Source organism: Acinonyx jubatus, chromosome A3, assembly GCF_027475565.1.
Source record: "Acinonyx jubatus isolate Ajub_Pintada_27869175 chromosome A3, VMU_Ajub_asm_v1.0, whole genome shotgun sequence".
Lineage (NCBI taxonomy): Eukaryota > Metazoa > Chordata > Mammalia > Carnivora > Felidae > Acinonyx > Acinonyx jubatus.
In genome coordinates, this window is record NC_069388.1 from 136,849,659 (window position 1) to 136,862,662 (window position 13,004).

Here is a 13,004-nt window from a genome sequence, read left to right on the forward strand (position 1 = left end):
CGGCCTGCGGAGGCGTCACTGATCTCCGCCGAAGGGCCACAAAGCACCCCCCCGCCTGTGCACGTGTCCAAGTGTCCCCCTTCTGTAAGAACACCAGTGACGGCGGGTCGAGGCCCACCCTGTTATATACGACCCCATCTTCACTTATTTTGTGTGCAATGACTCTATTTCCGGATAAGGTCACATGCTGAAGTCCTGGGGTTAGCACCTCCACATGTGAATTTTTGAGAGATGCAATTCAGCCCTTAACAGTTAGACTAGTGAAACACAACATTCGCAGGAATGTTGATAATGCTCCTTTGGTCGTACAGGAGGCTATTCCAACAATGACCGTGGACGCTGTCTCTTTTCTAAACGGTGGAGAAAATTACCCAGTCCTGAGCCACATCAGTGAACCCCGGATGCGACTGACTTTGGAGGCAGTTAACCCCCGAGTACTTGAATCAATTCTCAGCAGGAGCAATCCTTTAAGATGAAATGTCCCTGTCATTTTGGTCACACGTGGGTGGATGATCATCTCCTATCACATTTAACCAATTTGGCCATGTCGAGCCTGCAGCTGAAAAATGATATTTTTGGATGGATAAATCAGGATGAAGGTTAACCTTATACATCAACATCTTGTACATAATCTTGACCCCAGAGACGTTCCAACACATTCACAAGAGGAAAAGAAAAATTGAAATCTCTCGCGTTCCCTCATCTTGTGCCTGGCCGAACCTGTGATTCTTTTTATTTAAAAACCATTCAAAATTACTGCTACGGAACTCTGCATCTGACAAAGAAAAGCTACCACCCTATAAGATAAAGGGCATTTAAATTTATATGAGAAGCTGTTAAGCAACTGAGAGCTTAAACTAGTTTGTCAGAGCACCTGGAGGTAGGTGTGCTCGCGGGGCGGGACAGGTGCACTTACGCGACTGCGCAACAGAAGGACCCCAGCCTGTCCCCGCGAAACGCCTCCGTAGACTTGGAAGGAACCCGACACGTCGTCAGCAGACGTGTGCTGGGGGCCACGGCAAAGCGAGACCCTCGGTCACCAGTATCGTGAGGTTGTGTTCCCCGTACGCGCAGTACCCTGGGCCAGAGGCGTCTGCGGAAGGTCTGGGGTGCACACGCTCAGCCCTGAGGGGGGCCTAGTCTGTGCCGAACAGACCTGGAGCATCTCTGGAGCTGGGACTCACTGTCGCGGTCCCCGCTCTGCACCGACACGGAGTCCTGGTCCTGGTGGGGGCTCCACATACCTACGCTTCAGCACATGTCCCGTGTCCCCTCCAAGTGCCGCCATCTCTGCGGGTCTCAGGCAGGGACGGGGCCCGTTTCCCAAGACAGCGCGCGTGTGCCCTCGCTCCCCACTCTCTGGTTTCCAGAGAACACAGAAGGCCAGGCTCAGGGGCCGGCCCAATGAAAAATTTTCTGGACGATTTGCCCCCAGCACTTCAAGCCCATTGAAAAGTCCCTGCCACGGTCAGAATAATCAGAATAAAACCGAGAGCCCTTCTGTGGCAGCAGGATCCCCTGAGGCACTTCCTGCCTGCCTGCCTGCCTGCCTGTCGGTGTCTCCCCCTGGGCCTGTCCTTGGTCTGGAAACATCCTCACTGCTTCTCACTCGGCCACCCGTCTCCTCCTTCCCATCAAACCCGACACCCCATGTTGGAAGAGCCAGAGTACCGGTGGCCTCCAGAAGCCCCCCGCACCGCCCAGGTCCGGCCGGCCCCTTCCTTTCTCAGAGGCTGCTCACCTCTTGCTTTTGTCCATCCCTCTGTCCCGGACCTCTGTCTGTCCTGGGCCTGAGTCCATCGGAGGCAGGGCTGCATGCAGGGCTGTCTGGGGGAGGACCCCGCTGAGGAAGGGCTGCTGCTCTGGGCAGCTGTGGTCCCGGGAATCGCAACCCCGGGCCAGGCCCCCACTGCACACCCGCAGACGGACTGAGCGACTGTGATTTAGGGGGATGTGGGAGCAAATCCTGGAGGAAGTCCCTCCTAGATGCAGCATAGAAAGTAGAGGTTTTGCAGGACAAGACTGAGGAGGATGGCCGCCTCCCATCCCACACTTTGTACAGGAAGCTGAGAGATCCCGTGACAAACTGGGGCTGGGGGGTTGCTGCCTGAGCAGCAGAAAACAACAAATAGCCCACGTGTATGCAGACCACGCAATCAAGAAGGGGAAGGAAACAGGGGCGCCGGGGTGGCTCCGTCGGTTAAGTGTCAGACTCTTGATTTGGGCTCAGGTCATGATCTCACGGTTCGTGGGTTCGAGCCCCACGTCGGGCTCTGCGCTGAAGGTGCGTAGCCTGCTTGGGATTCTCTCTCTCCCTCTGCACCTCCTCCTTACTCTCTGTCTCTAAGTAAATAAATAAACATTAAAAAAAAAGGTAAATGATGCAATCAGCAAATCATAGAGGAGGAGACAGAAGAGGCTACGGGAAGCAGGAAGTTCAGACACAGAGAGTCTATAAAACAAACGTCCTGTCAGAGGAAGTTTGTTGCAACCAAGTCCTGGCACAAGTGTTGGGGGACATGCACGTCCACACGCGTGCTGATTGTGAACGGACTCGGCCCCTCGAAGGGCGGCTTGCTGCTGTGTGCTAACGTTGTAAATGTTGAAAAATCTAAGCACGTGTGTGAGGAGGAGAGACACAGAAGGACGTTTATCAGAGCACGTTGGCTCAGTGAAAACAGGAAACAATCTGAAGCTGTGTTGAGGTATCGGAGAGTTTCGGAAGGCCCGTGCCGCCTGGCGACGACGTCATAACCATCAGTTACGAAGTCTGCAGTATAGCTTATCACGTTCACGTAGAAATGCTTCCAGCCTCAACTGAAAAAAGAAGTTGGAGAAGGATGTGTAAAATATAATAGCATTTATGCTTAAAACGGGGTCCTTCTGCCCTGTTCCATGTGGCACAGCTGGTGATGCCCAGGCGGATGGCGTGCGAGCTGGCGTGTGCGCGTGCCCCGATGAGCGTCACGGCAACGGCACAGACAAACCAAGCTGCTAAACGCACTTGGCTCCGGAGAAGGGAACGAGGCGGGAGGTCCAGTCCAAGGTGCTTGGGTGTGACCTGTGACTTCCGAATTCTTTACATGGGGAATGTATCTGTGTCCCACTTCGCAGCAGTGGCTAGGGGGCCAGGACCCCTGGGCTTGGAGAGAAAACCTGTTCTGTTGTCTGAGTGACCTGGGGCATGCCCCTTGACCTCGTCTAAGTTCCCAAAATTAATTCCTTTGTGTAAGAAGTGGAGATTGTGAAGTCAGCACTAAATATGGAATTGAAGCCAGCTGCTGTTTCTGACCTAGGTCAAAACCCAGGCTCTGTACCTGACTAAGCCGCAAATCAGCTGCCCGGCCCAGTGCTGGCCACCACCCCCGAGCCAGTGTAGACCACAAACCAGTGTAGAAACCGCGCCTTCCTCCAGCCTGTGTACAAACCTCAGGCTCGCATCGGGGACGGTGCATGGTCTCCGAGCGAAATGGCACGTGAGCAGGAGAGGCCATCCTGACTCTGGAACATTCCCTGCTCTGGCCTCACTCCCACTAATCCAGGGTTTGAAGGGCAAATAATTGCTCGTTGACTTTGCATTGTTTTACAGCATGCACATTACAATAAAAGGCAGAAGAGTGTGGGTCAGATGAGCTGCTCGGGGGACCTCCTGTGACCACCGTGCTTGGGCCCTTCTTGTTCTCAACACTAACACAGAGTCCACAACGCGGCCCGACTCTTTCTGCCGCGGAGCCCTCCCCCCCTTACAGTGTGACTTTCCCCTGTCCCGGCCCCGCCCTGGCTACCTGACTGGGGACTCGGTTGGGTCTAACTCCCGTCTCCTGCCACGATTCATTCCTCTTCGCTGGGGAAGTAACTAGAACAAAACAAAGATCGCCAAAATCACCATTAAATGAGTATTTTTAAAGACCGTCAGCCTGGCCAATGACAAGTGTCCCTTTGTCCTAAGAATTTAGTAGCGGCTGGGATATGTACTTAACGTCTCGGGGCCGCGTCAAGGGTATGAGCATTGTCCTCACAAATAGCAGCTCAGAGCACAACGGTGGAGAAAGTGTGGGCTAAAGAGCACGTATTCCAAAATCCCACCCCCACCATCACAGGCCCTATCCACACTTGGATTTATTTCTTACCTATATTTGTTCGTGTTCATTGTGGGGGTGTTTGTGGTTATTGGCATATTATGCTTATAACTGTGCAACCAGTATTCATTTCAAAAGTACATCATTAGCACTTAAGACACTGCCTCCAGGTGTACATAACCACTTGTGTTACCTGGGGAAGAAGGGCTCCCGATGGCCGGGCCCTGGTCGTGTGCTGGGTTAGTTCCGTTCTCTCCCCTCTGGTCTGCCCAGCGGCCCATCAGGCAGGAGTTCGCACTCCCCTGCTGCGTAGAGCCCGGGACTCCGAGCTGCCGGGTCATCGGACCCAGGACTGGCTGGCAGCTGGTCAGGCCAGAACTCGGCTCCGCTCACCAGAGATCAGTGGTCTTTGCTTTCACACCAGGAACTGGACATTTGGTACATCCCCCAGCCTCCCTGTGGCGTGGGCTATTTACACGGTTTTCTGGTTTCCGCTCTCCCGAGTAACTTGTGCCAGGCTCAGGAGGTGACAGGTGAGGGGAGGAGAGACAGCCAGGAGCCCCGGAGGCAGCCGACTCTCCCTGCGCAGGGGCAGGTTGGAGCGAGGCCCCGTAAGGACGCTCAGGCACCCTGGGGTCGTGGGAGCCCAGGACCCGACCCTCTGCCTTCCAGCCCCTGTGATGCTGGCTGCCTCCAAGCCCCAGGTGACCCAGCCTCTGCTCCCTGCTGCTTGAAGTGAAGGAGGCACAGCTGTCGCTGGGCCTTTGGACTCGATTATTAGCAGGGATTTAGTATCACCTCCTTTAAATTGTAATTTAAGCAGAGAGATGCTTTTTAATTGCTATCTGTGTCGCCAACTCCATCCCTGGAGATTAGGTCTGCTTTAATTAGATGTAACCTGGCGGATATGCGCCCGAACTATGGCTGCGATGGGTAGGACAGGAGTCGCAGGGACGCACGTGGCCGTCGGTCCTGTGGAGTTTCGTGTCTCCATGTCGCGGACGAGTACACGCGCACGTGCATGTGTATGGGTGTGTGTGTATAGGTGGAGACAGGTGCACACACGTGTGTGTGTTCTACGTACTGTTAGCCTTTCTTATCCCGCAGGCCAGCTTCTTTCCTGCCTCATAGACGTTACTTCCCCTTTGATCGTCTTAAATTCTGCCTGCGCCTGTGTCTCCCTGCGAGCGGCCTCACCCACCGGCGGCTGCAGGGAGCGGTACTGCGGGTGCTGCTTCCCGTTTCCTTCTAGACGGTACTGTGTGGCCGAGGAATTGCCCCCCTGGACACCTAGGGGAGCGAGCAGTGTGCTGGCACCTGTGAGAACTCCAGACTCAGAATCTGAGTGTGCCTCACCCCACATCCCCCGCGGGCCTGCGTGGGGCTGGCAGGGGCAGGACAGTCACTTCCCCCACCGGCGTCCAGGCAGCTTCCCTGCCACCCATCCTGCCCTGCGGGTGCCCCGTGGCCCCAGTACACTCTGTGCGTCCTACCCAGTAAGGTCCTGAACTCCCCTGGGATCCAGGCTGTGTCAGCACCCAAGCTACGAGCAGGGACACCAGAGATGCCTTCCTGGGCAGCTGGGCGTGGGAGTCCCTGCCCCGCTGCTGCCCGTGACAGGGCGGGGGGGGGGGGCCTCCTCTCCCGCAGAGACCTCCTCCCACCTCCTCCCCCTCCTCCTCCCCCTTCCCCTCTTCCCACCTCCTACCTCCTCCCTTCCTCCCTCCCTCCTCATCCCTCCTCCACCTCCTCCTCCCTCCTCCCTTCCTCCCTCCCTCCTCCCACCTCCTCCCTCCTCCCCCTCTCTCCTCTCCCACCTCCTCCCTTCCTCCCTCCTCCCCTCTCTCCTCTCTCCACCTCCTCCCTCCTCCCTTCCTCCTCCCTCCTCCCACCTCCTCCTCCTCCCTCCTCCGTCCTCTCCCTCTTCCTCTTTCCTCCCCCCTCTCTCCTCTTTCCACCTCCTCCCCCTCCTCCCTCCTCCCTCCTCCCCCTCTCCTCTTCCCACCTCCTCCCTTCCTCCCTCCTCCCCTCTCCTCTCACCTCCTCCACCCTTTCCCTCCTCCCTTCCTCCCTCCCTCCCTCCTCCCACCTCCTCCTCCTCCCCCCTCTCTCCTCTTCCCACCTCCTCCCTCCTCCCTTCCTCCCTCCCACCTCCCACCTCCTCCCCTCCTCCTCCCCCCTCCTCTTCCCACCTCCTCCTCCTCCCAACTCCTCCCTCCCCCTCCTCCTCCCCCCTCCCTCCTCTTCCACCTTCTGCCTCCCCCTCCTCCTCCCCCCTCCCTCCTCTTCCCACCTCCTCCCTCCACCCTTCCTCCCTCCTCCCCCTCCTCCTCCCCCCTATCCTCTTCCCACCTCCTCTCTCCACCCTTCCTCCCTCCCTCCCCCCCTTCCTCTCTCCTCTTCCCACCTCCTCCCTTCCTCCCTCCTCCTTCCTACTTCCAGTTCACCATCAAATATTAACCCAATGCTCCTTATATGCCATGGTGTGTGAGATATTAGTGACACATAGCCCCCAACTTCTCAAAAAGATGAATAATCACCAAAGTAAATGCAAATGTATAACTGTGGCAAATAAAATAGTATTCTTGAAATTTTAAAAAGCAGCTGAAGAACTAAAAGATAAATTTGAGGAAATCTCCCAGAAGGTAGAGGAAACAGAAAAAGAGATTTAAAAAATACAAAAACAAAGATCTCTGGAGGGTAAATGTGGACAATGCAAATCCGTTTAGGGGGAATCCTCCCCTCCCCACCCCCAAAACAGTAAAAAGGGAAAAAACATAAAGAGGGAGAAATCATCAAAGAGAGAAGGAAGTTCTGGCTGGGTCGGCCTGTGTGAAGAAGGCCCCACGAGCCACCGAGGTGGGGACCGCGAGCGCCTGTGACAGGACCGGCCTCAGTGCTGGGCGCTGTGTCGTTAGCCGTGACTCCGTGGTCTCAGGACATGTTGTACCCCACGGCCACATGCCCAACAGCGAGGGACGTTCCCCAGGGGAGCCTCAGCAGGAACTCGTCCTGGGAGGAAGGTCAATACACCAGGGGCGCAATCCGGGCCGGGACTGTGCCCTGCCCTCAGGGGTCAGGCACAGGGCTGAAGAAGCTGGAACAGCAGGCAGGTGCCACCATGGGCCCAGGCGTGACCGCTGCACCCCCCAGTCAGTCTGCCTCTTTCCTGTCAGGCTATCCGTTCAGACACTGTGAATGCACATTTTTCTAAAGCAAATAAACAGAAATACGTTAGGTCTGAGACCTTGATTTCCTGGAAATAATTTTCCCAGAGGGGTTTCTGCCACTGACTTTGAATGTTAAAAAAAATATTGGGGCGCCTGGGTGGCTCAGTCGGTTGAGCGTCCGACTTCGGCTCGGGTCATGATCTCCTGGTCTGTGGGTTCGAGCCCCGCGTCGGGCTCTGTGCTGATGGCTCAGAGCCTGGCGCCTGTTTCAGATTCTGTGTCTCCCTCTCTCTGACCCTCCCCTGTTCATGCTCTCTCTTTCTCTGTCTCAAAAATAAATAAATGTTAAAAAATAATAATAATAATAATAATAAAAAGACCTAGAGGGACCTGGGGGGCTCAGCCAGTTAAGTGTCTGACTTCGGCTCAGGTCATGATCTCGTGGTTCGTGAGTTTGAGCCCCACGTCGGGCTCTGTGCTGACAGCTCAGAGCCTGGAGCCTGCTTCGGATTCTGTCTCCCTCTCTCTCTGCCCCTCCTCTGCTCGCGTTCTGTCTCTCTCTCTCTCAAAAATAGATAAACATTAAATTTTTTTAAGTAAAAAATTTTAAATTTTTGAAAAAAGAGCTGGTTGTCAGAGGAGGGGCCCCTGGGGTGGTGGGGCCCACCCGTCCCTGTTCCTCCCATGAACACTCTCCTGAGCACGAGAGCCGCCTTCTGATGGAAGCGTGGGATGAACCCACCATCGGTCCTGCTTGTCCATTCGTTCTTGTAAAGGGCATCGTCTTCTGTGCCTTTGTTGGTAACGAAACACAAACCCACAGACGAAGGCGCTTCAGGTGTGTGTAACAACCGGCAGAAACCGGAATCTCGAATTCAGTTGAATTATGCTAAGAACATGAGTGGAACCATAATTAATAGTTTGCCTGTCATTCGTCAATATGGAATCTAACTGTTGAATTTTTAAACATTATGAGCTATTTATACATGTATTTCTTGATAATATTACCAACGTTCAGTTGAACATTAGCCATTGGCAAAATGCTTCTTTCACCGCTATGGTTTTATAAAAGAATTTATTTTTTTTAGTTTATTTATTTAAAATCAAGTTAGTTAACACAGTGTGGAGTCTCGGCTTCAGAAGTAGAACCCAGTGATTCGCCTCTTATGTCTGACGCCCGGTGCTCCTCCCAACAAGTGCTCTCAAAAAATTAAAAATAGAACCACCCACAACCCAGCAACTGCACTACTAGGTACTTATCCAAGCAAAACAAAAATGCTGATACGAAGGGGCACAGGCACCCGATGTTTGTAGCAGCGCTGTTGACAACAGCCACAGTGTGGAGACAGTCCACACGTCCATCGACTGATGAATGGAGAAAAGAATCTGTTTCAAAAGTCAAACACCTGCCTCTGTCACAGCATTAGCACCGAACACGTTGGCAATGTATCGTTTCACCTTTTGCTCCGGTAGATGATGTTGTATTTTTCTCAATTATCGGGGTTCCTCTTTTTACTTCTTTTAGTACGTTTAATTATGGCCATGGGGTTTCTATTTTACTCAAACAGACTGGTTTTTCTTTGTTTTTTCCTTCTGTTCCTTCACGTTCTCTATTTTTCCTCATACCCCAAACAAATTATTTTTTCACATGTTTAAGATTCCCACTAGATCGATCCCAACTTCCCTGTATCATTTCTTTCACTCCTCCCCCTATGTGTGTAGGAATATCTTATTCACCTTGCTTTATAACGAGTCACAGTCCAGCAGAGCTCCGAAGAGCGAGCCCTAGGTAAATATGGCTGAATTCATTGAAGGCGTTCGTTCTTGGCCAGAATTCTTTGCATCTGGCTTTGTTGCTGTTCACAATATCGTGATCATACGTGAGACACTGAAACTCAGAGACGTTATGCAGGTGTATAAGTAAACCGGTGATGATAAATGTAGCGATGGTCATATGTAAACATACCACGCCATCCTGAGCCTTTACGCACAGAATGCTAGATCCCTTCTGTATCCAGTCTTCCCTAGAGACTGAAAAATTCTGGAAAATGTAATGCTTATAAAACAGCAAGCTCAGGTCATGAGGTGATAACTGGTAATGATTTAGCAACCCAAGTCAGCCTGATTTTAGATCCTTTAACCATTGAACATTTCATGGGGAGCCTGGGGGGCTCAGTCGGTTGAGTGTCTGACTCTTGATTTCAGCTCAGATCATGATCTACAGCTCGTGAGCCTGGAACCTGCTTTGGATTCTGTGTCTCCCTCTGTCTCTCTCTCTCCCTCAAAAATAAATTAACATTAAAAATTAAAATAAAACAACACATTTTACTTGTATATCCTAATCCAATCGCTTAGAATTCATCCTGCCCCTGTCAGTGGGAGTGCTGTCTTTTTCTTTTTTCTGTTTTTCCTTCTCCTTTTCTTTCCCTCCCTCCCTTCCTTCTTTCCTCTTGTCATTTGGATCAACAAACCCACACTGCCCACCACGGGGTATAGGCAGCCAAGATACAGAAACAGGTAGAATTGTCCCTGCCCCGAGTGATGCACCGTCCAAGGGCTTGGCACGCAAGACAGATGGCGAGCTCATAGTAAGGTTTCACGGAGATTATCAAACCCTCAGGAGGAAGTGGGCAGAAGTTGTCTTGTTTTAAGTGGCAACGTTGAAAATAAAAAGACAAATGCTTTCTCTTTCTGGGAATTTATGATTTAAATCTCCTGTGGTCTACATCCTTGTGTTTTTGGCAAGACAGCGTGCTCAAACACTTATTCACTGCCTGTGTGGGTGAAGTCACTCCTTGAGAAGAAGTATTCCCGGAAAGGATTTACAGCTCCATCCCCAAGGGTCAACAGCAGCAGACAGGGATGCCGGGTCCCAGACGACAGGAAGGAATTGCTGAGTTCTGAGGAAAATGGCCTAATGACCTTTGTTTTTTATTTAACCCCAGAACCTAGTTGCCTGTTGTTCAAACAAAGCAATTTGATATGATAGTTTATTGCTGGAAGGGTTATGTGGCATCTATGTGAAGCTGGTTAACTGAATTGTCAGTGTTATCTCGTAATCTCTGCGAGGGTGCCTGGAGGGATCCTGGACCACAGGGACGGGAGTTCTAGAAGCTTCTCGGGTCCAGCACAAGGTCTCAGACTGCACAGCCAACTTTGCAAGTGTCTGGGGAGACCCTTTCCCAGAGTCCCAGGTCCGGAAGAGTGCTTCCCAGGGGAACCCTCGTCCACAGGCAGGACAGATGACACAGGGTCCACGTCTGCTGCTGCCACAGGGTGTTCTCCATGTATGTATGTCCCCTTCTCACGTGCTAACGAAATCAGAGGCACTTCACATGGTGATTCGTATTTTGCAGATGGAGAAATGGAGGCACAGGGAAATTAAGTGACTTTGCCACAGTCCCAAGCTGGGGAGGACCAGGAAGAGAACGTAGAGGGACCCTGACTCTGGGCCCGCGTCCTGCCCACGGAGCCACGCTGCCTCCCTTCCTAGAAGAGAAGACGCCCCGCAAGGTACAGTGGGCCCCTGCGCCCCAGGGTGTGTGCGGCCCGCCCTGGGGGGACGTCGCCTGGACCACCAGTGTCAGGAACACATCCTCCCTCTGTGAGAGCAGCTCTCACCCCTCCTGGGCCCTTGCCCCACCCTCCCCTCCTCCCGCATCAGAGTGTCCCTGCCTTCTCTATCCACCCCATCTCTCGTTCTGTCCACCACCTCTCCCCCTCCAAGGGCAGACACACTCCATGCTGGGAGTTCAAAAGAGTTCGAGAGACATTTTCTTCAGCCCCCATAAGCTCTTGTCTTATCTTGGTCCTTCCGGGGCAGTCTCTTGACCTTCCACCTGGCCTCCCTCGCTGCCCGTCCGCTGTGAGGTTCATGGAAACCGTCCCCCTCCCACTGAAACCGCTCTCTCAAATCCCACCTGGATCTCATGAGCACCTGTTCCAAACAATGTCAGGGTAGAAGGGGTTTTAAGCACCAGGCAGACCCACATGCCAAAATCCAGTGGGTGAATCCAGGACGGACCCCAGTGAGGCAATGCCACCCACACTGGACCACTTCCCAGTGGGGGTCAAGGTGGGACCAATGAACTGCACACAACATTCCCCCCTCAAAATCCTGTGGTCACAACTGAACGCACCTTCCTCCCCTCCCCCACACCCCTTCTAGAACTTTCTCCTCTCTTGCTTTCTGTTCAGTGCTGTTTCTTTAGGTGTCTTTCCCATCACTTGAATAGTCCCGTCATCTTCTGTCAATGTGCCATACCCCACTGCTTGCCCTTTGAGAGCCCCTTGAGGTGGGGGGCGGTGAGTCTCCCCTTGAGAAGGAATGCTGACTCACAAACGGGTGTCCCACAGTGACAGCCTGGTGAGGGCAAGCAGCACTGTGACAGCAGCCACACAGCCACCAGAGCAGGGACACCCGGGGATAGTGCCACCTGCCACACGGGCAGAGCGGGTGCCACACAGTTTACAGATTTCCTCTGGACCTACTATGTGCTTGCATACCCGCCTGGCCACCCCATGAAGTGCCTGGGGACATCGTCCTCTCTGTACCATTTGTACGGGGCTCAAGGGGCAAAGACACAGTAAGTAGAAAAAACTCAACTTCACGTTTAAGACTCCAAGCCCAGCCCCTTCTCGCCAAAACTCATGAATATCTCCCATTTACTGATCTCTGAAATACCATAATTTCTGAACGTCTTCTTGGGAATGGTGTTCCTCTCCCCTGAACACAAACATGCTTTACATGTAGACATAAGCTTTTCTAATTCTTCTGTTTTTTCTTTTAACTTTGTTCTCCCCTTAAAAAACAAGCAAAACATTTTTTTAACTGGATTTTAAAAGTACAAAGTTCCAATTATAAAGTAAATAACTCACAGGGATAAAAAGTACAGGAAAGGGAATATAGTCAAAAGTGTTACAACAATTGTATGGTGACCGTGGCGAGCCTTTCATAACATATACAAATGTTGAATCACTGTGTCGTGCACCAAAGCTGATATGGAGTGTGGTGAGGATAGTTTAATTTAAAATGAAAAGGTGAATTCAAAAATTCCAAACTAGAAAATCAGTTGGGTAATTTGAAATACTTAAGTAAATAGACAACTCTATCAGTGCTTTTCCGGGTCAAAACACATTTGAATCTTTGAAATTTTTTTACACATTTTACTTGTAAGTAATCTCTACACCCAACATGGGGCTTGAACTCACAACCCCAAGATCAAGAGTCACATGCTGTTCCAACTGAGCCCGCCAGGCGCCCCTTGAATCTTTGAATTTTATTTTTGGTGCCACTTTATCAAAATTTGGGTTGGGAGAAGTGAAGGTAGAAAATGCTGAATACAGACCGAACATAGTCTCGGAGAGCACACAGCTGGGCTTATGAATATAGCACATTATCTACTACTTATTAAAAGCTGTTCTTGGGTCACATTTGTGGGTTTTTGTAGCTTCAGAAGGAGAGGTGTGGCCTCCGTGGCCTTGCCACCTGAGGGTACATGTAGCGGAGCAGGTGTTCATTAGAGGAGGGGCTGGGTGGGCTCGTGGACACGTCTCGGGGGTGTGGAGCAGACCCATGTGAGGCCACACACGCCCGGCCCCGGGAGACAGGGCACTGGCAGGAGGGCGGGGAGCCACTCAGAAACTGCAGCCGAGCCGGAGAGCCTGCGGCTCTTCCCAAGGTCCTGGCTGGGTCGCCGCCACCTTTCACATATCCTGGGGGAAACACCACCAGCCAAGGGGGAAAAGGCCACAA

The 13,004-nt window shown here is 52.4% G+C and overlaps 1 protein-coding gene across 18 annotated transcripts in view; it reads left to right on the forward strand.

Annotated features, from left to right (window-relative positions):
- Positions 1-13,004, forward strand: part of MYT1L (myelin transcription factor 1 like) — a 422,156-nt gene that overhangs the window by 252,571 nt on the left and 156,581 nt on the right. For all 18 annotated transcript variants that reach the window (XM_027077770.2, XM_027077768.2, XM_027077773.2 and 15 more), the window contains exon 5: positions 10,606-10,762. The gene's annotated coding sequence lies outside the window, so the exon portion shown is untranslated. The remainder of the gene's footprint in view (positions 1-10,605; positions 10,763-13,004) is intronic.